At 48.1% G+C, this 22,723-nt stretch overlaps 1 protein-coding gene across 3 annotated transcripts in view; it reads right to left on the bottom strand.

The window, feature by feature from the left end:
* WSCD2 (WSC domain containing 2) overlaps positions 1–22,723 on the bottom strand; it is a 126,305-nt gene that overhangs the window by 101,930 nt on the left and 1,652 nt on the right. Inside the window, exon 1 of one of the 3 annotated variants that reach the window (XM_011975549.1) lies at positions 21,848–21,977. The exons of 1 other annotated variant lie outside the window; for it this stretch is intronic. The gene's annotated coding sequence lies outside the window, so the exon portion shown is untranslated. Of the gene's footprint in view, positions 1–21,847; positions 21,978–22,723 lie in introns of those variants that run through there. One more of the 3 variants, XM_011975550.1, reaches the window with a different exon arrangement.

Genomic DNA, 22,723 nt, shown 5'->3' with positions numbered 1-22,723 from the left:
CAGGTGACCCTCTCCATAGAGCTAATTTTTCTAGGCTTCTGCACTTTGTCTTTTCAGGCTTGGGGGTGATAACAGCTCCCCACTACCGCTAACTCTGGGAAGCTGCACCATCCCTTGTGATTTTTCCACATCCTGCCCCTATGGTAATAAGCCCTCACTCTTACCAGCATCCCCACTGATACTGCAGAATATGCAGACGCAGCACAGACAAGTGCCATCACTTCCAAGGTCAGGAACCAATAAGGGGTAGAGACAGTGGTGGAGGCTGAGTCCGTCTAAAACCCTCTGCCAGAGGTTGCCAGGATGGCTCATGGAGTGTGGGCTACAGAAAGCCACAGAGCACAGGTTTTATTTAATTATTTTCTTGACTTGAATTCATCACTAACACTGAGCCAGTGGCAGCTTTTAAATACAAACCCAGTCTCTAGGGCTCTTGAAAGATAAAATGAGCCGCACTGTTCTAAGTGCTTTCTGTGTTAACTTCTTTAATCCTCACAACTCTACAAGATAAGTAGTCATGCTAGATCAGTTTTTTGTTGTTTGTTTGTTTGAGACAGCGTCTCACTCTGTCACCCAGGCTGGAGTGCAGTGATGTGATCTCGGCTCACTGCAACCTCTACCTCCAGGTTTAAGCGATTCTCATGCCTCAGCCTCTCAAGTAGCTGGGGTTACAGGTGTGCACCACCACACCTGGCTAATTTTTGTATTTCTAGTAGAGATGGGGTTTCACCATGTTGGCCAGACTGGCCTTGAACTCCCGACCTTGGGTGATCCACCCACCTTGGCCTCTCTCCCAAAGTGCTGGGATTACAGGCATGAGCCACCATGCCCGGGCAAACTCAGTTTTAAATGGGGAAGCAAAGGCACAAAGGTTAAACCACTTGCCTGAGTTTAGGGATCTGAACCTAGCACATTGATTGGTTCTGGTAGGCTGAGCCTCCAGATGTGGCATGGGCTCCCCGCTCCACCATGGTCTGCAACAGGCCCTTCTTATACCACCCACCTGGCCCCCAAAGGCCCATCGGGCTTCTGGGATGGCCCTGGTTAATTCCTGGGACTCATCTTTATCCCAGAGCAGGCTCTGCCACCAAGAGGGGAAGTTCTTCATCATCCCTAATGTGGCTCACCCTGAAAATGCACTATTCAGGGCTGAATTACACAGCATCAGTACCTGCCCAACCCTGTATTTCTCTGGCCACATCATGGATTTCTGATTGTGTCCAGCGCCTGGCTGGAGCCTGTGGGAGCCCAGCGCATATGTCCTGTGCCCAGGAGCACACAGAGCCCTTGTTCTCCTGGCCTCCCACCCTGCCCTGCTCAGGTTGAACCCTTGCCTTGGCCTGAATGGGGCTCTCACTTTATCCTTCCTTGGTCACAGCCCACCAATGGGGAAACCAAGCCAAGCAGAGGCACTTTCTAAAAATCTCTGAAATTGGAGCTGGCTGGGCCTCCTTCTTCAAGTGCAGCACACTCAGAATGGGCAGTTTTGCTAGGTTTTGCTTCTCTTCTTTTTCTCTTGGCCCTTCCTCAGGTTTCCTCCGAGCGTTCCCCCAGGGGAGCAGAGTGCAACTAAATGCCCTCATTGTGAGAGCAACTGCAGCGTCCCCGATGCCTGGAGCTGGATCCAGGAGAGCAGTGACGCCTGTGGAAGGAGATCGATGGCCCTCCTGTCACAGAGCCATTCTCCCATCTGGGCCAGTGTGTGCAGGAGGAGGGCTGGGAGGGAGTTAAGAGAATGTTGGAAAGAATTGGCTTGACCTCAGGGGAGGCAAACACAATTCTAGAAAAAGATGAGAAGTGTTATCTGTCCAAAGAGAACAATTAATTCGTCATTAGCCCATGGAGTAGGTTTTCATCTCTAAAAACCCTCAGATCTGAGAGAGAGGGAACTAGATCAGGTCTCAGAGGGTGGCCTCAAGGGAGTCCCCAGTGAGTGTGTGGTTAATCAATATTCATGGCATTCCGGGAGATTCCCAGGAGGGCTGCATGGATCAGGAGGCACGGCAGAGTCAGGCCTAGATTCTAATCTTGACCTTCATTCTAAATGGCTGTGTACCTTGGGCGAGTCCCTTTCCCTCTGAACATCAATTTCCCCAAATACATAATAAGAGTTGAGTCCACCTCTGATCTTGATTCAGTAAATTCTGTACTCCATCTCTTCCCTCTTCCTGGCTAACAGAACCCCCATCCCTGGGAAGGAGGTCGTTTGCCAATTCCCAGGGAATGTGTTATGATTGCCCCAAACCAGTGGTTCTTAACTGGGGGCAATTTTTCCCCCTCTCCACCTGCATCAAGTGGATATTTGTCAATGGCTGGAGACATTTTTATTGTCGTGATTGCAGAGGAGGTGCTATGGGCATCTAGTGGCAGAGGCCAGGGATGCTGCTCAACACACTGCAATGCACAGGGCACTCCCCAATGCCCGCAAAAAGAAATTATCTCACCACAAATGTCAACAGGGTTGAGGATGAGAAAGCCTGCAGTAGATGGTAGGTCAGCAGTTTGACCAGTAGATGAATCTGCGGGACCTCATGGGAGTGAACTCTCTGGGAGAGGGCACAGGGAAGGAGTGAGGGACAGTGAGGGAAGCTCGAGTGCTGACCACACTGGACTCAGCCAAGCAGAAGCTGAGCACCGGGGCACCAAGGGGCCAGGGTGTGGGCTCATGCTCAGGCGGCAGGAGGCCAGATCCAAGAAGAAACTCAGGTCAGAGGAAGGGTTGTGAGGTAGGGACCGAAGCCAGGCTGCACTAGGAGGCTGGCTCCTGGAGGCTCCAACAAGGAGTCTTTTTTCCAGAGCTTATCGCAGAGGTCTGCCCAAGTGCCTGCTCGGTCCAGCAACGTTCAGCCACATCGGCAACCCCACTGGGCTTGGCACCTGGACTTGTGTGCGGGGGCAGTCACTTCTGGGCAGGGTGGGCAGAGAGAGTGTCAGAGGGAAGGTCAAAGTGGATCCATTCCCAAGCATACACTGAGCACCTACTGCATATTGGGGTCCTGCCTGCCTCTCTCCTGTGTCACTGCATCCTCTTTACTTCTGCTTCTGTGCTCCAGCCAGGCACGCTATGTTCCTACCATACTCCAACTCCATCCTCTGTAGGGCACTTTCCGTAAATCCATCCCTCACCCTTGAATATCCCCACCACACACACCCCTTTGCTTGGTCGAGTCCTGCTCATCCTTCCCATCCCAGACTCCACATCTCTTCCTGGGAGAGACCCTTTCAATTCCCCGAAATAAACCAAGTCTCCCTCCTCCATATTCGCGTAACACTCTAGCCTCTCCCTTTGGAAAGCTCACAACACTTCCTTTAACGAACTTTGTTTACAGTTACAGAGGGTGAATTCTATACTCCCTCCTCTGCCCAGAGGGAAAGACAGAAGAATGGTTAAGCGTACAGCCTTTGGCATCAGTCAAAGGCAGGGTCAAACCCTGGCTCTGCCACCAACTGCATGACATTGAGCAAACCCTCTCACCTCTCAGAGCCTCGGTTTCCCATCTATAAAATGAGGGTAATAATAACACCACGCTCATAGGGCTGTTGTTAGGATTAAATGAGATCCTCCTTGCAACATACCCAGCACATAATAATCCATCATCATGATTATAATTATTATTATTACCATCATTAGCATGGTGGTTAAGAGCATGAACTCTTGGGCCAAGCATCCAAAGTCAAATTGCCTGACCTCACTGGACCTCCATTTCCTTGTCTGTGAAATGGGAACAATAATAGTTCTTACCTCTTAGGGTTGTTGAGAACATCACATGAGCCAGTGTATGTGATGTCCTGAGAACAGTATCTGGGGCATGGTAGGCGGAACATAAGGGTTTGTTACAATCATGTTGTAAGAGCCAGGGGATAGGAACTGGGTCCATCTTGTTCACGGCCGTATCTATAGTAGGTGCTCAATAAATACTTGTTCACCACGTTTCCACATAAGTAGCACACAGCCTAATTGTGTGTGTGTGGCGGGGTGGGGAGCACATCATGGCCACACCATCACCTTCTGTTTGGGGCTATATGTAGTGGTATATAAGATACTCTGGCCTCCAGAGAGCATCTCCCTGCCACTCTGAGGCTCAGCCTCAGCTTCCGCTTCTGTCAAGTGGGCCCTCAACAGGACTTTCATCACAGGAATGGGGGCCTGGGTGGTGGAGGCCAATGTTGGTGCATACTGAAAGCTTCTGACAGGCCTACGGGGGAGATTTCCAAAAAGAGAGAGTGGTAAAATATAGGGAGTTTTTGTTTGGTTGGTTGTTGGTTTAAACTGCAAAGCCAGTGTTGTGATTGGCTTCCATTCCAGCATTTAATTAAGTTGACATCGAGTCTCTGTTGTCTTTGGGTGAAAAGAAATAAAAGACCCTCCATTTGCTCAGAAGTTTCCCAATGTATAGCTTGACTGAAAATCTGTTGCAATCCCTCAGTTCCATTCTCTGCCCACTCCCTGCCCATCCCACTGGGCTGGGGAGATCAAGGTTAAGGACCAAGAGGTTTCACATGGCCAGGGGTCTTTGTGAATTTTACAGGGTTTCCTGCAAATCACTCTAAAGTGAAGCCTTCCAAAATTAGCATGCCAGTGAGAATCCTTTGATCATGTCTCCTCTGCTGACTAAACAGAAAGGAAAGGGACACTGGGGTGATGCCTATTACCTGAAGGTGGGTTGTGCCTCCTTGAGCCCCCACCTTGAAGTCAGCCTCAGACTCTGAGTCAGACATGCCCAGCTCCACACCTGCTGTGTGACTGTGGGCAACTCACTCCCCCTCTCTGATCCTCAGAGGCCTCATTTGTAAAAATGGGATGATAACAGTAATCACAGGATATTGTCAGGGGCTTCACTGAAGTGATCCATCCACAATGTCTAGCTTGGTTTCTGGCACTTAGTAAGAACTCAATAAACAGCAGTCATTGTTATTGTATAACATCATCCAACACTTGCAAAGACTCTAGGCTTGGCTTCCTAAGACCTAGGTTCCAGCCTGGTTCTACCACTCATTTCTGAGTGGTTTTTACTCACATCATGTTACCCCTAACCTCTCTGATCTTCCTCCATTATATGATGAGAGGAATTCAAGCCCTGGAGAAGATAATGAAGTGGATGAGAATGATCACCATCATAAGTATAATGGTAGTTCCATTTGTTAATTGATTCTATCACTGAACTGTTTCCAAAACCCTTACCTCCCACACTACCCCCACTGCCATTGCCTCAGCCCAGGCCCCACCATCTCACACCACACTCACTTACTCATTCAACAAACATGTAGTGAGCACCACAAAAGCCAGGCCCCCTTCTAGGTACTGGGGCTACACTGGCGAATACCCAGGCGAACATCCCAGCCTTTGTGTGTAGCAGTTTTCAACTGGGAGTGGTTTTGCCACCCCTTCCCCACCTGAGGGGGCATTCAGCAAATGTCTGGAGATGACTTTTGGTTGTCACAGAAATCATGCTACTGGCATCTACTTAGTAGGGGCCAGGGATGCTGCTCAACATCCTACAATGCACAGGTTGTCCCCCACGCCACACAAAGAATGACCGAGCTAAAAATGTTAGTAATGCCAACGTGGCAAAACTCTGTTCTAGAGGGAAGACACAGGCAATAAACAAAATAAATAAGTCATTCACAGGGTAGATTCGAAGGTGATAAGAGCTATGGAGAAAAGACAGACCTGTGGTGGGAGAGGCCAGGAATAGGGACGGAGGGGTGAAAATGTTGGTGATTGGATTTACCAAAGATCTTATGTGGGGTAAGAGAGAAGAAGCATGGTCATTTTCTTTTCTTTTCTTTTCTTTCTTTTTCTTTTTCTTTTCTTTTTTTGAGACAGGGTCTCACTTTGTCTCCCAGGCTGGGAGGCAGTGGTGTGATCATAGCTTACTATAGTCCTTGACCCATCTCAGCTCAGAATGTTCAGCACCACACCCAGCTAATTTCTGTATTTTTTTTGTAGAGGCAGAGTTTTGCCACATTGCCCAGGCTGGTCTCAAACTCTTGAGCTCAAGCAATTAGTCTGCCTTGGCCTCCCAAAGTGCTGGAATTACAGGCATGAGCCACCATACCCGCTGTCCCTGACATTTCTGACCTGAGCGTCTAGAAGAATAAGTAAGGCAGCCCAATCCAAGGATTCCTTGATATCCACTCGTAACCCTCCCTTCCCCTGCCAATCCCTCCCCTGTTCCCTACATAGCAGCCCAGGAGAATCCTTCAATAGAAATTTTACACCTCGATTCTCTTCTCTAACCTCTAAGCCCCAGGGCTTCCAATGGCTGTTGGCACCCACCCTGACCCAAAGGCCTACCATGACATGAGCCCTGCAGGCTCCCCAATCTTCTTTCCCTTCCCACTCTCTACCCCTGCCTGACCCTGCTTCTCTTGAGTGGCTCAGGTCAGATGCCACCTCCTCCAGGAAGCTTCCTCAAGCAAAGAGCTCACTGAGCATGCTGGTCTGTGATGTCCTGTCTCCTCCACTGAGCTCTGTGCGGGTGGGCATCAGAGCTTCTTGCTCACCATTCCAGGGTGACCCACCGCCCAGGTTTGCCTGGGATCCAGTTTCCCAGGCCGGTTAGACATTCAGTACTAAAAGCGGGAAAATCCTAGGCAAACCACAACCAGTTGGTCACTCTCATTATATACTTGATGTTTAGAAGAGTCTAGGCCCAGCTAAGCTCAATTAATATCTGTTTAATAAATTGCAAGAGATGTATAAGTGTTTCGTATAGATGGATGAAGTTCATTGTTAATGAGTTAATAATCCAAAAGGACCAGCTGGACTTTTGGGAACCCCTGGAAGACCCTAACCCTGATCCATCCTGACTTGAGCTTGAAGGACCTATAAAAATCACAGCATCTCTGGTCTCCAGCCAGGGCCCAGGCCAACCCATCAGTCTGTGCAGAAAGGGAGGTCAAGGCCATTGGAGAACACTTGGAACATTTGAGTCCAAAGACCTAGTTCTCCTGAACCTGGACGCCAGCCCACCGCAGGCCTGGGCCTCAGCTGCCCCACCTTGGAGCCCCGTGTCCTGATTCAAATCCCTGCCCAGCCCTGTCATCTGAGCTCCACCTGGGACAATTTATCTCCCTGGACTGCAAAAGTAGGTATCTGAAAATGCTTCTCCCCAGGTTTTAGTTTTCTTTTTCTTTCGTATTTTCTTTTAAAAATACTTTCTGGTGAAATCAATCCTCCATCCTTATCATGTTCTGAGAAAAGGGGCTAATTGTATCCTCTAGGCAGGTGGCCTCTGTGCCAGGACAAAAGCTGCTCTGGTTCCTTTCACACATGTAAATCTGGACCCCTGGGGGAATGACAGGACAGAGTGGGGCACGCCCACACTCAACTAGAGAGTAACTTGCCTTAAAACAGGATTTCAGAGGATGTTCTCTGTGCATAAAGCCCAACCGTTGATGGTCCTGGTGGATGGGGACCCCCAAAGATAATTATCTTGAGGGATGGAAGGGACTTTTTTCATGACCATAATACAGAAGACAATGTAAAACAAAGATGTACAATTTGCATCATGTACAATGATGTGCAGTTTGCACAATGAATGCACACCCCACGTAACTCCATCCAGGGCAAGAAACAACCCTGCCAACACCTTGAGACCCCTTCGAATAACATGCCCCCCTCTTCCCCAGTCGAGGCAACTACCTTCATTTCAGGTCGATGGTGGTAATTTCTTCCTTGTTTTTATGTTTCCACCAAAGCATGCCTCCCTAAACACTATAACGTAGCTTAGCTTGTCTTTTGGGCATTTTATAACAATAATCCTGCAGTACATGCCCTTTTGTAGCTGGTTTTTTCACTCACCATTATTTTTGCACAGTGCCTCCTTTCATGGCTTGTAGCTGTAGGTTGTTCATTGTCACTGCCGTGTACTATTCCTTGGTATATCTAAACCTCATTTTACTTATCTATTCCACCATAATGGACATTTCAGCAGTTCTTGTTTTTCACAGTTATGAGTATTACAGAACAATAAAAGAATGTGTATACCGATTTCTCTTGAGTGTGTATCTTGACATAAAACAGCAGAGTCACAGGGCATTAAGCAGTGCTGCCTTAATAAATACTGCTGAACGGTTTTGCAAAGCAGTTGTACCAATTCACAGTCCCACCAGCAGTGTATGAGGGTCCTAAGGCCTCTTTGAACTCCATCTATTAACTCCACAGCTTTATTGTATATATGTGGCGGGCTTGGAGTGTTAGCCTGGGAAGCCTACTGAACAAGACCCAGCTGGTTCCCTGACCCCCAAAAGCAGGTAGAGGGGATGCAGGTTGGTTAGATCAACACACAGCGCTGTAATCACAAAACCTTAAGGAATGCTGTGGAGCTTGGAGAGCACACCAAGGGGAGCCCCAGAGGAACTTCCAGAAGTGATGCTTCACCCAAGACCTGAAGGAGGAGTTGCAATTAATCAGCTGAAGAGGGGTGGAGGTTGAGTGGCAAAGCATGCTGGGCAAGGGCACAGTATGTGCAAAGGTCCTGAGGTGGGAAGCAGCAAGGTGTGTTTAAGGAGCTGGGGGAAACAAAGGCCCAGAGAGGTCAAGAAAGTCTCCTGAGATGACATAGTAAGTGAGTAGCAGAGCTGGGTCTGGATTCCACTGCTCGGGGATCCTTTGTGCCCATGGGTGCAGCCAGTGTGAATGTAAACCGGTTCCCTTGAAATGCAAGGCCCTGTCACAAGAGGCAGGGCCTGGATTCAGGGATGCCAGGGTTCAAATCTCTGCTCTGCCATGTCCGAGTTGTGTGAGCTTAGGCAGGTCCCTTTGCCTCTCAGAGTTTCCTCATCTGTAAAAAAGAGGACAGTAAGGGGAAAGCCACCAAGCTCAGGGCTGTTGGGGGGAGTAAAGGAGGCTGTGCTGGGAAAGGGCCTAGTATGGAGTGAGTGCTCACTCATGATAAGGGGTATCACTACCTTACCCCCTTTCCCCAGGCTGCCGGGGCTGCAGTTTTACGGGAGGAGCTAAGCTTTGTTGTGTACCTACCATGTTCCTGATGCCTCCTAGAAGGCAGGAGCTCCAAGGGTCTGCACGCTACAGATGAAAACACTGAGACTCAGAGAGGGGAAGTGAGTTGCTCTCCATCACACAGCTACAAACTGGGAGAGAACTAGGATAGAATCTTCCCTCACACATAACGACGGCAGCTGAATTACCTTCTCAGCCTCTGCAGAGAAAGTTTTATCCCAGGAAATCAATAGTGTGAAGCAGGAAATCAGAGAGAGCATTAATAATCTCAGGCAGCAAAATGAACTGCTTCGAAGCAGCCATTCTCGCTGAATTCCATCCACAAAGCCTGTTACAAATGGCACAGCTCAGAGGAAGACAGGTGCTCCCATGGCCATGAAAAAGGATGCTGAATGCATAACGCGTATGACCCAGGTTTGTAGAACAATGGGCCGGTGTGTCTTTTGAGGTCATCCACAACACGAGCTCTCGACGTACAGACAGTACGGGCTCCGGGTCCCACATGCTGAGGAGACTTGACTTTACAAGAAGTGGTCCAAGCGAGCTCACAGACACGCTCATCTAGCCTGCCCTGTCTTTAAAATTGCCCAAATTGGTGGAATTTACTTGGAAAAAAAAATCAAGATATGTGACCATCCTGGGCAGGCATTCTTGTGTGACAACAATAGGCTGAGGCTGGGAGAGGCTGCGCCCTCTGGATGGGGCCCTTGGTCTCTGGCTCACCATAGTCCTCCTCCTGTCTCATGCCTATGGGACCCACCTGTCTTGGAGGGATCTGGATTTGTGACTGTCCCCCTGCATCCCTGGCGCCATCCCAGCTTTCCGCTGCTAAACTGATGCAGGAGGTGGGGGTTTGTTAGGGAAGGGCCACTTTTGTCAACCAAATGGGAGGGAAGTGACTGATCCAAGGCTACACAGGGGTTAGTGGGATGCTCAGGTTGAGTCTTCAGGATGTGGAGTGCCTCCCATTGCCCTGGATACTTGTTGGGCCCCTGCCTGGCCTGTATTATCACCATGCTGATAATGATCACACTTGTAACATCAGTCGTATTAGGCGGGATTTACCAGGCACATTGCATGCTAGGGGCAATGCTAAGTACCTTGCATGCCTGATCTCATATCATCCTCACAGCAAGGCTCTGAGATGGGGACTAGATGGCTTGTTGACCAGTCATTTTAGTCTGACCAGTTATCTTTTCCCTTTCCTTGGTTAACTAAGTTCTGATTTTCCACTGGGGGCTCACCTCCTCCCCAGCTATCTTTGTGGCTCAGGAAGCCACATACAGTAATTCATCTCTCTCCCCCAAAGAGGTGTCAAGGTTGATCACATGACCCTGACCTGATTAAACAGCAGAGATCATTTCCCTGGTCGCTGTGACAGGTGCCAGGAGACTGTAGGTCTCGATTTCAGAATTGCTGGAACTGGGCTTTCAGATGCCACAATATAAGTAGGGAGAGACTGATGGGTGTTCAGAAGAAGACAGCTAGTCTAAAATGAAGCCCACGCAGAGAAAATGGGAGCCAAAAGATTGGTGAAGCATGACGGAGAGCCTAGATGTGGTGATTCACACCTATAATCCCATCACTTTGAAAGGCCAAGGTGGGAGGATCGCTTGAGGCGAGGAGTGTGAGACCAACCTGTGTAACAAAGCAAGACTCCATCTCTACAAAAAATTTTTTAAAAATTAGCCAGGCACAGTGGCACCCACCCACATCTCAGCTACTAAGGATGCTGAGGCAGGAGTATCTCTTGAGCCCAGGAGGTTGAGGCTGCAGGGAGCTATGACAGCACCTTTGCACTCCAGCCTGGTTGACAGAGCAAGACCTTGTCTCTAAAGAGAAATAAATACATATATATAGAGAGAGAGAGTGAAGGAAGGAGAAAAGAAGGAAAAGAGAGAGGTGACCAGAAAGAAAGAGAGGGAGACCTGTAAGATGCCAAGCTCCTGGATCCAGCCAAGCCTGAAGCTAGTTACTAGTTATATAAGCCAATACATTTCATTTTATGCCTGAGAATAAAAGAGTGTAAGGATGTTTAAGTTGAGTTTTCTGTCACCTACAACCAATAGGATCCTGATGAATGCAAACACTATCATTATCTCTATTTTATATGAGATTTTATTTATATGAGGAATCGGAGGCCAAGGAGATTGATGTCAATTATTCAAGGCCACACAGCTGTGAATTGGAGCACTTGTATTTGAGCAAGATCTGCTTTACACCTGAAGCTGCTAGGTTAGAAACCTTGGTCTCTTATAGGGCTGTCCCTCTGCCACCAGGAGCTGAGGGTTGGAGATTTTAGAAATAGCATGTGTTCAGAGCTGCTGGTACCTGTGGTGTTTTGAGGAGGCCAGGGAGTGAGGAGAGGAGGCTGCATAAAAACGAAATATGTAATTATTATTTAAATCACTTCAGATGCCATAAGAAGAAAAATCAAAGCTTTCTGTGGCATTTCCCCAGTGCCATTTTTAATTCTACCTTATCAAAACACAGCTGGGATTAGTTTTTCAAAAAGGAAAAAGCTCCTTCGATAAAAAAAAAATGTTCTAATAAAAGTTAAAATAGCCCACAGGCCCATCAAGTGACAAAGCAAGGAAGACAGGGGCATTTTAGCAACTTAAAGCAGATTAAGAAACTAATTTGTTGACTCTTTTCTCCAAAGCGCACCTCTCCCTTGGAAGGCTGTGCGTTTGGCATAATGAAGCTGAAATCACCCTGTTCTCTCTGTTCTTTGCAGGGATTTCAACAGGCTCCCACCTGAGTTGAGGGGGGATAGCTGGGAGGCCTTTCTTCTTGTTCTGGCCAGGGTTTGACAGAATCATTCAATTCCCCTTTACTTAAACTCTTCACAAGGTTTCCCACTGCTGGGAGGGGCTCACAAGGCCCTGAAGACACTCCAGTTTCATCATATATCAGCTTTCCCCATCCCAAAAGCAGGAACCTGTGAATATGCGACCTTTACCTAGTACAAGAAACTATGCAGATGTGACTAAGTTAAGGATTTTGAGGTGGAGAGATTATCCTGGATTACTCAGATAGGCCCAGTGGCATCACAAGGGTCCTGACGGGAGAGTCACAGCCAGAGACAAAGACATGATGATGGAAGCGGACATCAGAGTGGCTTGGGGCTATGAACCAAGGAATATGGGCAGCCCTCCAATGTTGGAAAAGGTAAGAAAGTGGATTCTCCCCCTAGAACCTCCAGAAGGAACCTAGCCCTGCTGACCCGTTTTAGACTTCCAACCTCCAGAACTGGAAGATAGTAAATTTGTATTGTTTAGAGCTGGGCATGGTGGTGTCCATCTGTAGTCCCAGCTACTCAGGGGGCCAAGGCAGGAGCGTCGCTTGAGTCCAGGAGTTCGAGACCAGCCTGGGCAATATAGTGAGACTCTATCTCTTCAAAAAATTTTAAAAATTCACAAAAACAAACAAACAAATAAAAAAGAACAAAAAGTTTTAAAAAATTAACTGGGTGTGGTGGCCTTGCCTATAAGTCTCAGCTACTTGGGAGACTAAGGTAAGAGGATCAGCTGAGCCCAGGAATTCTAGGCTGCAGTGAGCTGTGATCATGACACTTGCATTCCAGCCTGGGTGATAGAGACTCCATCTCTAAAAAATAAATAAACAAGTAAATAAAGAAAGAAAGAAAAGAAAAGAATTTAAAGATTGTATTGTTCAAGCCACTACTTTTGTGGACATTGTTTCCCATAGCCATAGGGTACTCATCTGCTCACGCCAAAAAGCAGCATGGGAGTGAAGGGGCCACAGGACCTGTCATGGATCAGGATGTGAAAGGCCCATGTTCTAGTCCCAGCTCTGCCACGATGCCCAGGAGGTGGGGAAGGCTGGCCGGCTGCTCCCTGGAACCCCTTCCAGAGCTGGCAGCCTTGCTCTGCTGAAGTTCACACTCATGGGGGCAGTGATCACAGCAGCCCAAGGCTTCATGACTGTAACAGGGGCTGGCAGGAGGTCAGGGGGCCAGCAAAGGCCCCTGGCTGGGGGGTCATGAGGGGTGAGGGCAGAAGATCTGGGCCGTCCAGGGGAGAAGATACTGACACCTCAATCCCCAGCACTTGAGGAACAAGCTGTGTGGGCCCCCAGCTACTACCATTGGTTCTTTTTGAATGACACACAGGTTTACCTCTCATGATCAGCCTATGCTCAAAATCAAGCGGACAGACAGAGCAGCAGGTTGCCATAAAAGGTACGCCAGGATGGATTATGGGGAGAGGCCCTGATGCCCAGAGAATCCCCACGCCTCTTCACTCTGCTCATAGACAGTTAGCAGGTGCCTCGCCACTCTATGATCGAACTCACCTCTGACAAGACCTGAAATAAAAGCCACCCAATCACAATCATTACGTTACTAACTGGCACTTATGTAACCTGTACCATATGCTAGGCACCATTTTAGGTCATTGAATCTTCACTCAGCCCTTCCAGCTTTGTGTCTCAGTTTTACAAATGAGGAAACAGACGCAAAGAGAGGTTAACTCACAGTCCAAGGCCACTCAGCTGAGAAGCAGCAGAGCCAGGACTGAAACCCAGGCGGGCTGACCCTGGGCATGACTCAGAATGACTCCATCATCCTACCCCGTGTGCCTTCTGAGTTCTTGCCCTGGGCTGAGAACTCCCCATGCACAAGGTCACATCATCTTCACAGCATCCTAGACACATCAGCTCAGCTCACCCTCCCTCTTTTGCAGGTGAGGAAACCGAGGCACAGAAAGGTGACGCCAGTGGCTCAAGGTTGTGTGGTCAGTGGATGGTCTCTCTGACCCGAGCCTGATGCCTCTTCCCAGCTTTTCACTACTGAGCTAGGTTCCTGCCCACTCACCACTGACTTCCGCCAGGCTGAGAGAGTTTCTGTTATTTAAAACCTACCGTGTCCCATTCTGACATTTCAGAGCCTCATATGGGCTTGTTCTCTCCCTACTAATAATGATGAATATTGTTCTGAGCATTTACTATGTGCTAGGATTGTGCTGGGATTCTATGTGAATTCACTTAAAAAACACTCATAGCAACCCGTGGAGAAGGCATTATTGTTATCCCCATTTTACAGATAAGAAAACTGAGGCACAGGGGTTAAGACACTTGTCAAAAGTTAGAGAGTGAGCGAGTGGCTGCTCTGGGCTGTGAAGCCAAGCAGTTTCAGTCTAGAGCCCATGCTGGTAACTCCAACACTCCACAGCTTCAAATTCGCTCACTTTGGAGCACGTGCCACTCTGGACCCTAATCTCTTCCCCATCTGAAGCTGAGCTGAGAAAATTCTTCCTACGTGCAGGTGCTGGGTCTGTTCCAAGTTCCCAGTTCACAAGGGCTGGTGAGGGAGTCTTCCATAAAAATGGAAACAAGAAGAAGAACACCTCCTAGAATCACTACAAGTCATTCAGCCATAAATTCTCTCTTGTTTGAAAGTATGTTTCCCCCAATTAATTCCACCCCATACAACTATCAAATTTTATTTGGAGACAGACCTCCAATGCCTAAGGAATGATTCGGGAACTCACACCTTTCGTATTTTCTTTCCTAAGGTGGTAAGCTGAAGCTGCTCTTCTCAGTCTGGGACCCAAGAATTCTGGGGTTCAGAGAGCAATAGGATCCACCCATCTGATGGTGCTAAGTACAGGACACTCATTCACTCATTCTTTCAACAAACATTGAGCACCTACTATGCGCCAGTCCCACCTTGGTGCACAGGCACAGCTGTGAACATGAAGCACGCTGCCCTCCCAGGACAATTATCCATGTGTCTCCTCTGTCCTCTCAGGGGGCATCACTACCCAAGCCCATCAAGTTGGGCTCATCTCCCAGGGCCCAGCGCAGGACCTGGAAGCTCTGAAATGAAATAGGTGCCTAATAAAGGAGTGTTAAACAAATGAATGGATGCACAAACATGTTTATGAATCAAGCAAATCACTAAATAACGTTCATGGGAGAGGAAGCTGAAGTTCAAAGAGAAAACTTACTGGAGATGCCCCAGATGGTGTGAAGAGGCAGAAACTGACTGATTCATCACAAGCCCTGAACAGATGCCCACAGACACAGACACTTTAGTGCTAGGAAGAATCCTAGTTATGCCCATTGGAGAAATGACTTATCTTCTGGCTAAGATGACCATTGTTGAGTACTTACTCTACATTGAGCATGATCTCATTGAATCCCTGTAACAACCCTATGAGGTAGGTATTATTATTGCCATTTTACAGATGAGGACATGGAGGCACCGTGAGCCCGTGCAACCTGTTCAAGATCACACAGCCTATAAGCTAGCAAGCTGGGATCGGAAGTGAACCTGTTCAACCCCAAAGCCCAAGTTCTTAGCCCTCACTCCTAAGGCACAACAGAGTTAAATGGGTCATTTTTTGCCCAGCTACTGGACATGTATGAAGATGCCATCATATTTTTTCGAGGCCGGGGCATCTATGGCAGGCTAGCTCACCCATCTCCATCCAATATCCTGTCCCAGTGGTGGGTCTTCCACGTGCTGGTCATCGAATGACAGAACCTCACTTCTCAGAGTCCTCTCCAGCCTGATTTCTGCATGTGCCCACCTCCCACAGGAGATATAGAAGGTGAAAGCAAACGTCATGAGACAGGCTGTGGTGCTGTTCCTTCTGCCATGCACAGGCAAGAAGGTGCTTTGGGTTTCTGCAGCAGTTGTAGCTCATGTACAGCTGTCCTCGGGGTATAGCAGATGACACTGAGGCTGAGAGGGACCCGTTGGCTGCTGTTAAGTGGCTAAGATCTGAACTAGATTTGCCTGATTTCAAAGAATGTTCATTTCTTGAGCACCTATCACATACCAGACACTGTCTAGGTACAGTTAGATGTCACTAATCCAACATTGTGAAAAGTGAAGAGTTCTTTGTAAGTGAATTTTTCAGACACGAGAGGCTACCTACGCAGAAACATTTATTAGTTTAGCCATGGGATCAAATACTTTATTCAATGAATTATTCCTTACCCTTGCTCCTGCCTACTAAATAGGATTTAACTATTTCTTGGGGCCAGCAAAGAGGCTGGCCATTTCAGTGTCCTGTAACATTCAGCTGGACAGAAGTTATGAGATGAGGTTGTTGGACCACTACACTAAATTCCCCCAAGCTGTCATTCTTTTATTTCTATGCTTTTTATTTTTGCAATCTCTTCATCTTTACCCTTGTTTCCAGGCTGTCAGCTGTTGCTTCTGCCTGCTGTCACTGTGTCCTCTCTACCATTCTACACTCTCATCATTTGCTTCTTCTACGTGCTAGAGGCCTGGGAAATCAGGTCACTGAGCTCATCACAATGGTGTGCAGAGAAAGAGTAAACAGGCCCTGAGTGAGGGAATGCTAGCTCTTTTCTGACATGGGCACTGTAGAAATTAAATCAGACTACTTTCTTAATGTGTTTTATAGAGAGTTGAGTTTCCAGGGTAAATGGCATGCAGTTGTAATGGTGATACACCTAAGAGCTATGTGAAAATTAAAACTAATGTAATTGTTCCAGAGATTCTAGCTTTTCTACCTGTCCCACCAGGGAGGCTTTCAAAATGCAAAGAGCCCAGGACACTGGAGTGTAAACGGATATTCTAGGGGCAGAAATCAGGGCCGTCTTAGCCAAGTGGGGAAGAAACGTGGGTAATCCACTGTCTCTGGAGGCTTAGGGGCTTTCCATGAACCTGCGAATCCAGAGCCCAGTATGCTCAGCCCCCAGTCCTGGTGAGTAGTCTGCCTTTCACTGTCCTAGCAGGAGACCCTCCAGCCATTCAGTCACCCACACCTGCCCAGCCTCAGCCTCACTGATAAACCCACATCCTCAGGCCTGTGGGGATGGACCCTGGCCTGGCGCATGCCTTTCCAGCTTAACAAAGGAGGGGGAGAGAAAAGGGAAAGCTTCCTCCGAGGAGTTCCTGAAACCGTGCATCACCCCCACCTGGGAAAGACACAGCGGGGAGGCATGGGGAGGAGTAGCTGAGAACACGGGCTTTAAGATCAGAGAGACCTGGGCTCTACCATGCACTGGCTCTGTGACTTTAGATAAGTGAATGAATCTCTCTGAGCCTCAGTGTCCACATGGGTCAAGTGGAGACTGGAACCCCTTAACTCACAGGACTGTCACAAGGACTCAGTGAGAGAATGGAAGTGAAGCTCTGATTACAATGCCAGGCACTGTAAACACCCTGCATACAGAAGCCGTGGTGATCAGGAATGTCCGTAGGTCAGGGTCCCGCAGGGCCACCTTGGAGCACAGGCCAACATATATTAAGGCTTTAGTGCTACTCCAATTAGAAAAGAATAGGGAACCATAAAAAGCTGCACTGGAGAAGTCCTTTGTGATGATATGTAACTTCTCTCCCATTCTATAGATGGGAAAACTGAGGCCCAAAGAGGGGAAGGGACTTGCTAAAGGCCACTAAGTCAGTTGGTGAAGAGCTGGGATTCAGACCTCTTGACTTCCCACTCAGAAACTCTTTTCCCAGGACCATCGTCACCTGCCTCCTACTGTCTATGTGGCCTTGGGTTGTCTCTCTCTCTTTCTGGGTCTCCATCTCTCCATCTAAGAATTCTCCAGCTCACAGTCTCTGGAGTTGCTGCACCTCTTCTGACCCTCCAGATGCCTCACCTGTGGATGAATGCAAACCCCATATGTCACCTGACTCACAATAATTCAGCCAAATTCATCGAATTCTTGCCTTGGTCACCCTAGTTCAAAGCCCAGGACCCTAGCTGGGATTTTGGCTCATGGGTCAGCAAGTTTTTACTGTAAAGGGCGGGATAGCAAGTATTTGAGGTTTTGCAGGCCATGTGATCTCTGTCACAAATACTCAACATTGCTGTTGTAGCTTGACAGCAGCCATAGACAACAGGTCAATGAATGGGCTTAGCTGTGTTGCAATAAAACTTTATTTACAAAAACAGGCAGTGGGCCAGATTTGGCTTGTGGGCCATAGTTTGTTGACCTCTATTCTAGACCATTCCAAGCTGAGTCCGATATTTCCTCTGGGATTAGAGTAACCAGCTTGTCCTGGTTTGTGTGAGACTCTTTCAGTTTTAGCACTGAAAGTCCTGTATCCTAAAGAAACGTCTCAGTTTCAGACAGTCAGGCAGTCAGGATGATTGGTCACCCTGTCTGGGATCTGGAGGCCCCTGCTTTCTCTCATCTCTGCATTGCTCTGGCAGTGACATTCAACTGTCTCTGCCATAAGGAGGAGGAGGAGAAAGAATAGGAGGAAGAAGAGTTATTGTTTATTGTGGCTTCCAGCAGGCAAGGCACTGTGTGAAGGACTTTGCCAACATTACTTTGTTTGATCCTTATAACAATCCAGTGAGGTGGGGCTGAAGTTGCTTCTGGTAAAGGGTAAAGTCTGGACTGGAACCCAACTTCATCTGCCTCCAGAACCCAGGTTCTCCTACCGCTTCCTCAGACTGTAAGCTCACTGAAGACAGAGCTGGGGTCTCTCATTTCTGCATCTTCAGTGCCCAGCACAGAGTATGATGCTGAGAAGATTCTGAGCAAACACTGAATATCAGCAAATACTAATGCTGAATGAATAACTGAATGGATGCATGGATGGATGCATGGATGGATGGATGGATGGATGGATGGACGGACGGACAGACAGTCGGACGGATGGATGAAGAAGTCTCACCACATTCAGATAGACACTTCCCACTTCTGTGACATGATTTATTTCTGCCAACCGAACCTCCAGGTGAGTTAAGGGGGGAAATGTCAAATGTATACTATGACATCAGTTACATAAAACATGCCTGCTGACACTGGGAGGCAATATGACATCACGGTTAAAAACACAGTCTCTGATGTCAGGTGATCTGTGTGCAAATCCCAGAAAGCCTGGCATATGAGCTGTGTCACCTGGGCAAGTCATTCATCTCTCTGACAGAAGACTAGGTGATACACAAGGCTCCTGGCACAGTGTGTGCACCTGGTAAACACTTTGTACATGTTATTATTATTAGTGTTGATGTTAGGATGGACAGAAAGCAAGGTAGGAATGGGGCACCAACAGTGAGAAGTACAGGTGTTCATTATTCACCTCTGAATCAGTACCAGGGTCAAACAGGAGAAAGAAATATAGACGACTTACTGGTAACTGCATCAGTTAGCTATGACCATGACAAGGGTGTGTAACAAACAACCAGAAAACCCTAGTGAGATATCTATGAGAGGCATTTATTTTACTGATCCGCTTGTGACCAGCTGGAACTTGGCTGAACTCATCCCCTCACCAAGGTCGGGGCTTAACATGTGCCCATTCTAGGGCCAGGCTGAGAGGGCAGCTCTCCACCTAGCCATGGCAGAAACACACAAAGTCCCCTAAGGCCTAAGCTTGGAATGGGTACACTATCTCTTCTACTTCACTCTAATGGCCAAAGCTGGTCACATGGCTGAACCCCAAAGGGAGGGAGCAGGGGCATAAGCTTTGCCTCCTCCTTGAATGAGAAGAGCAGTGACGTCTTATGGCTAAGGGCATGGATACAGGGAGGAGGGATGAAATGGGAACAGTGATGCTTCCACCCCAATAACCAGGCACTGGCGGACCTTGAAAAGGGGCCCCACAGTGGCCCAGCCCTGCCCTCCTCACCAGCTTCTCACCTCAAGGTTCTGCCTCATGAGCTCTTGAGCAAAATCTGGAAGGCCCCTAAGCAGCAACACTTGTGGTCCATGGGGAACCAGAGACCCACTCATACCCCACCACAGTCCCTATCTTCCCAACATCTGGACCTGCTCCAGGGAGCCATTAATCTCGGGCAATTTCTTTCCTCACTTGATTTGTTTATTTAAGGAAAACAAGTTGCTCCTAATTAGAAACACTGCTGTCGAGATGTTCAGCACATCCTAGGCTGCCTATTTTCAGACTTTCTGCCTAAAATTATACCTGTGCTTTTAACATCTGCGAGTTTGTTCAGCAGCCGTCCTAAGTGGAGGCTTCTGGCGAGATAGATTTGGGCTGTTACAGAAGGTGAGGGAGGCGGGGGCAGGGGGATACACCAGGCTTTGGAGCACTGCAAGGCAAAGGCACTTGGAAAAATGAGCACGCAACATCCAACACTGTGCTCAGAGCTGGCACCAATTGCTGAATCAACACTCGGAAGGTGCACGGCACAAGCACAGTTCAGTCCTGTGGAGCAGGGAGAAGAGTGATCGTAAAGGTTCAGAGACAGTTTTTGCTTGGAAGCTCTCAGGTATGTTCACACCCCTCTACCCACACACTTGTTTATACCCCTAGAGACACTCAGACACACCCTCAGAGATGTGCATGCTTAGAAGTACACACATACACACAGACATGCACGAAAGTTACACTGCTGCACAAACAGGCAAACACGCTCAGAAAAATACACATGTACGCCCATAGACATGCAAAAAGATATAGTACAACACCACTCAGAAATTCGCTCATACATGAGACATGCGCAAAAGTTACACTGGAACACACAGAAATACACCTTCAGAGACACTCACATGCACACAGACACACTCAAGTGTACACTGCAACTGACACACCCAGATACTGACACTCACACACACATACACACAGAGATACGCTCAAGTGTGCAATGCTACACAGAGGCACATATACTCAGAAACACCTGTGTATATGTCGAGAGATCCACAAAAAGTTCACACTGTAATACACACAGGCACACACCTACAGAAACACACATGTACATGCAGACACAATCAAATGCACACTCTAACATTCACAGATACACACGTTCAGAAACTCACATATACACAGAGACATTCATAGCGATTACACCACAACAAACAGATGCACACATACAGAGACAATCAGGTGTGCAATGCTACACATACATATGCACATAGAGGCACACACAAAGGTACATTAAAAAACATGCAGATACATAATGCCTGTAAGTGCACAGCACCAGCTCACACATGGCTGTATGCACATGTGTACAATCACATATATGCAGGCACTGAGAAACGCCCACACAGACATGCAAATAACACACACAGCTATGAAAACATGCACCAGGCAGACAGTACAGCTTCATAAACACGGGTATTTCTGCACAGACCCCCTAGAGCACACATGCGCATCTGTGCAGGCATGCACCTGCTTAGCCCAGACACACATGACTCACATATATACAACTGCTTAACATTCACAAGCTTATATACATACCCACCCTTGCACCGATTAAAACTTGTACCCATTCTCTTGCAGGCATGCACACACACACTCATAAATCCATAGACATGCACACTCAAGCTCATAAATCCATCAGACACCAAGTACACACTCACATTGACACTATTCACACTTATGATTCTCATGTAAGTTATGCTCACACAAGCACATGAGCACACTCCTGCATGAGAATGCACACATATGCACACATTCACACAGGTGTCCACACACACACCTTACTCTACCATGAAAGCAAATTTTTCGTTTTTCTCAGAGTCTTAAAAGTCAAGTCTACAGACTAAGCAAGCACACAGTGGAATTGCTCCTGTCCCCCATGAATTCAATCCATGTCACTGGGATGGGGTCTGCCTTCCCCACTGATGGTTTCAGCATACACCTGGGGCAACCCACAAGCCTCAGAACCACGCAGAAAATAATCTCACTGACCAGTCCACTGCATTCCCTGACAATTTCAGCATCCTCCCATGAGAGCATACGCATGCACACACACACACACACGTACACACACACTGCTGTAAGACACTTCTTTCCCCAGTGTGACTTGTCCTGCCAAGAACAGTAGCCTTGTCTGCCCAGCATGGGGTAGTTCTCAAGCATCAGCTGACTGAGTGCCCTACACGCAGACATCCTGAACTTCTCTGCCCTGGTCCCTAGAGAGCTGCAAAGTTGAAGCCATGGAGACTGCCTACCTCCACCTCCTGATGTCCTGGCGATGCAGCAGCTGGATGCACCCAGAGCTCCCAGACCACCGTGGGCTCCCCACTAGGAGTGGCTGGTCCAGCAGAGATTTTATGAGAAAGCAGAGAGAGGGCGGGGACTGCAGTGTCAGGTGACTGGAGAGAACAAGGGCCCTGCCATGCAGTCAAGGATCACCTGGTGTTCGGTGGGACAGGGCCAGCCTCCCTGGGGAAAACAGCATCCAGATTGATGCCCACACACAAGACCCGAAAGCAGGTAGCCTTGGCACCGTGGAGCTTCACTCTTTGCTAAACTCTACACTCAGCACCCTCCAGGCACCATCTCAGTTAGCCCTCTCAACAGCTCTCTAAAGTAGGAACTGTGAGCTCCCCATCCTACAGTGGAGGAGCCAAAGTGTGGAGAGGGAAGTGACTGGTCAAACTCAGATCTGATCTGAGACCTAGGTTTCTTAAATTCTAAATTAAGATCCCCTCCTGGGATTATGAAAATCTCATCAGTGACAATCACTCAGGGCCATAGAGTGTCTGAACTGAACTGGGACCTCTGATGATACATGAAATCTCTTCATTTTTGAGAAGCCGCAACTGAAGCCCAGAGAGGTCTAGTGATTTGCCCAAAGTCACACAGCAAATGAGAGCCAGCTTGAAGCTCAACCTCCTGACCCAGACCCAGGGCTTTTTCCAGGACATCAACGTCAGATTCTGACGCCCTGGAGGAATTCTTGGGTTTTGGCAGCCTAGGGGTGCAGCTCCTAACTTGGCCTGAGATCAGAATCCCACGTCACACCCCAAGAACTGTTTTTTTTTTTTTTTTTAAACACAGTAATGCTACTCCTCAGAGGCAGATGCCAAGCCCAAGTAGGTAGC

Source organism: Mandrillus leucophaeus, unplaced genomic scaffold (genome assembly GCF_000951045.1).
Source record: "Mandrillus leucophaeus isolate KB7577 unplaced genomic scaffold, Mleu.le_1.0 Scaffold157, whole genome shotgun sequence".
NCBI classification, from domain to species: Eukaryota; Metazoa; Chordata; class Mammalia; order Primates; family Cercopithecidae; genus Mandrillus; species Mandrillus leucophaeus.
Note: the sequence above shows the minus strand (reverse complement) of the source record. Positions and strands in the feature narration are given on the sequence as shown.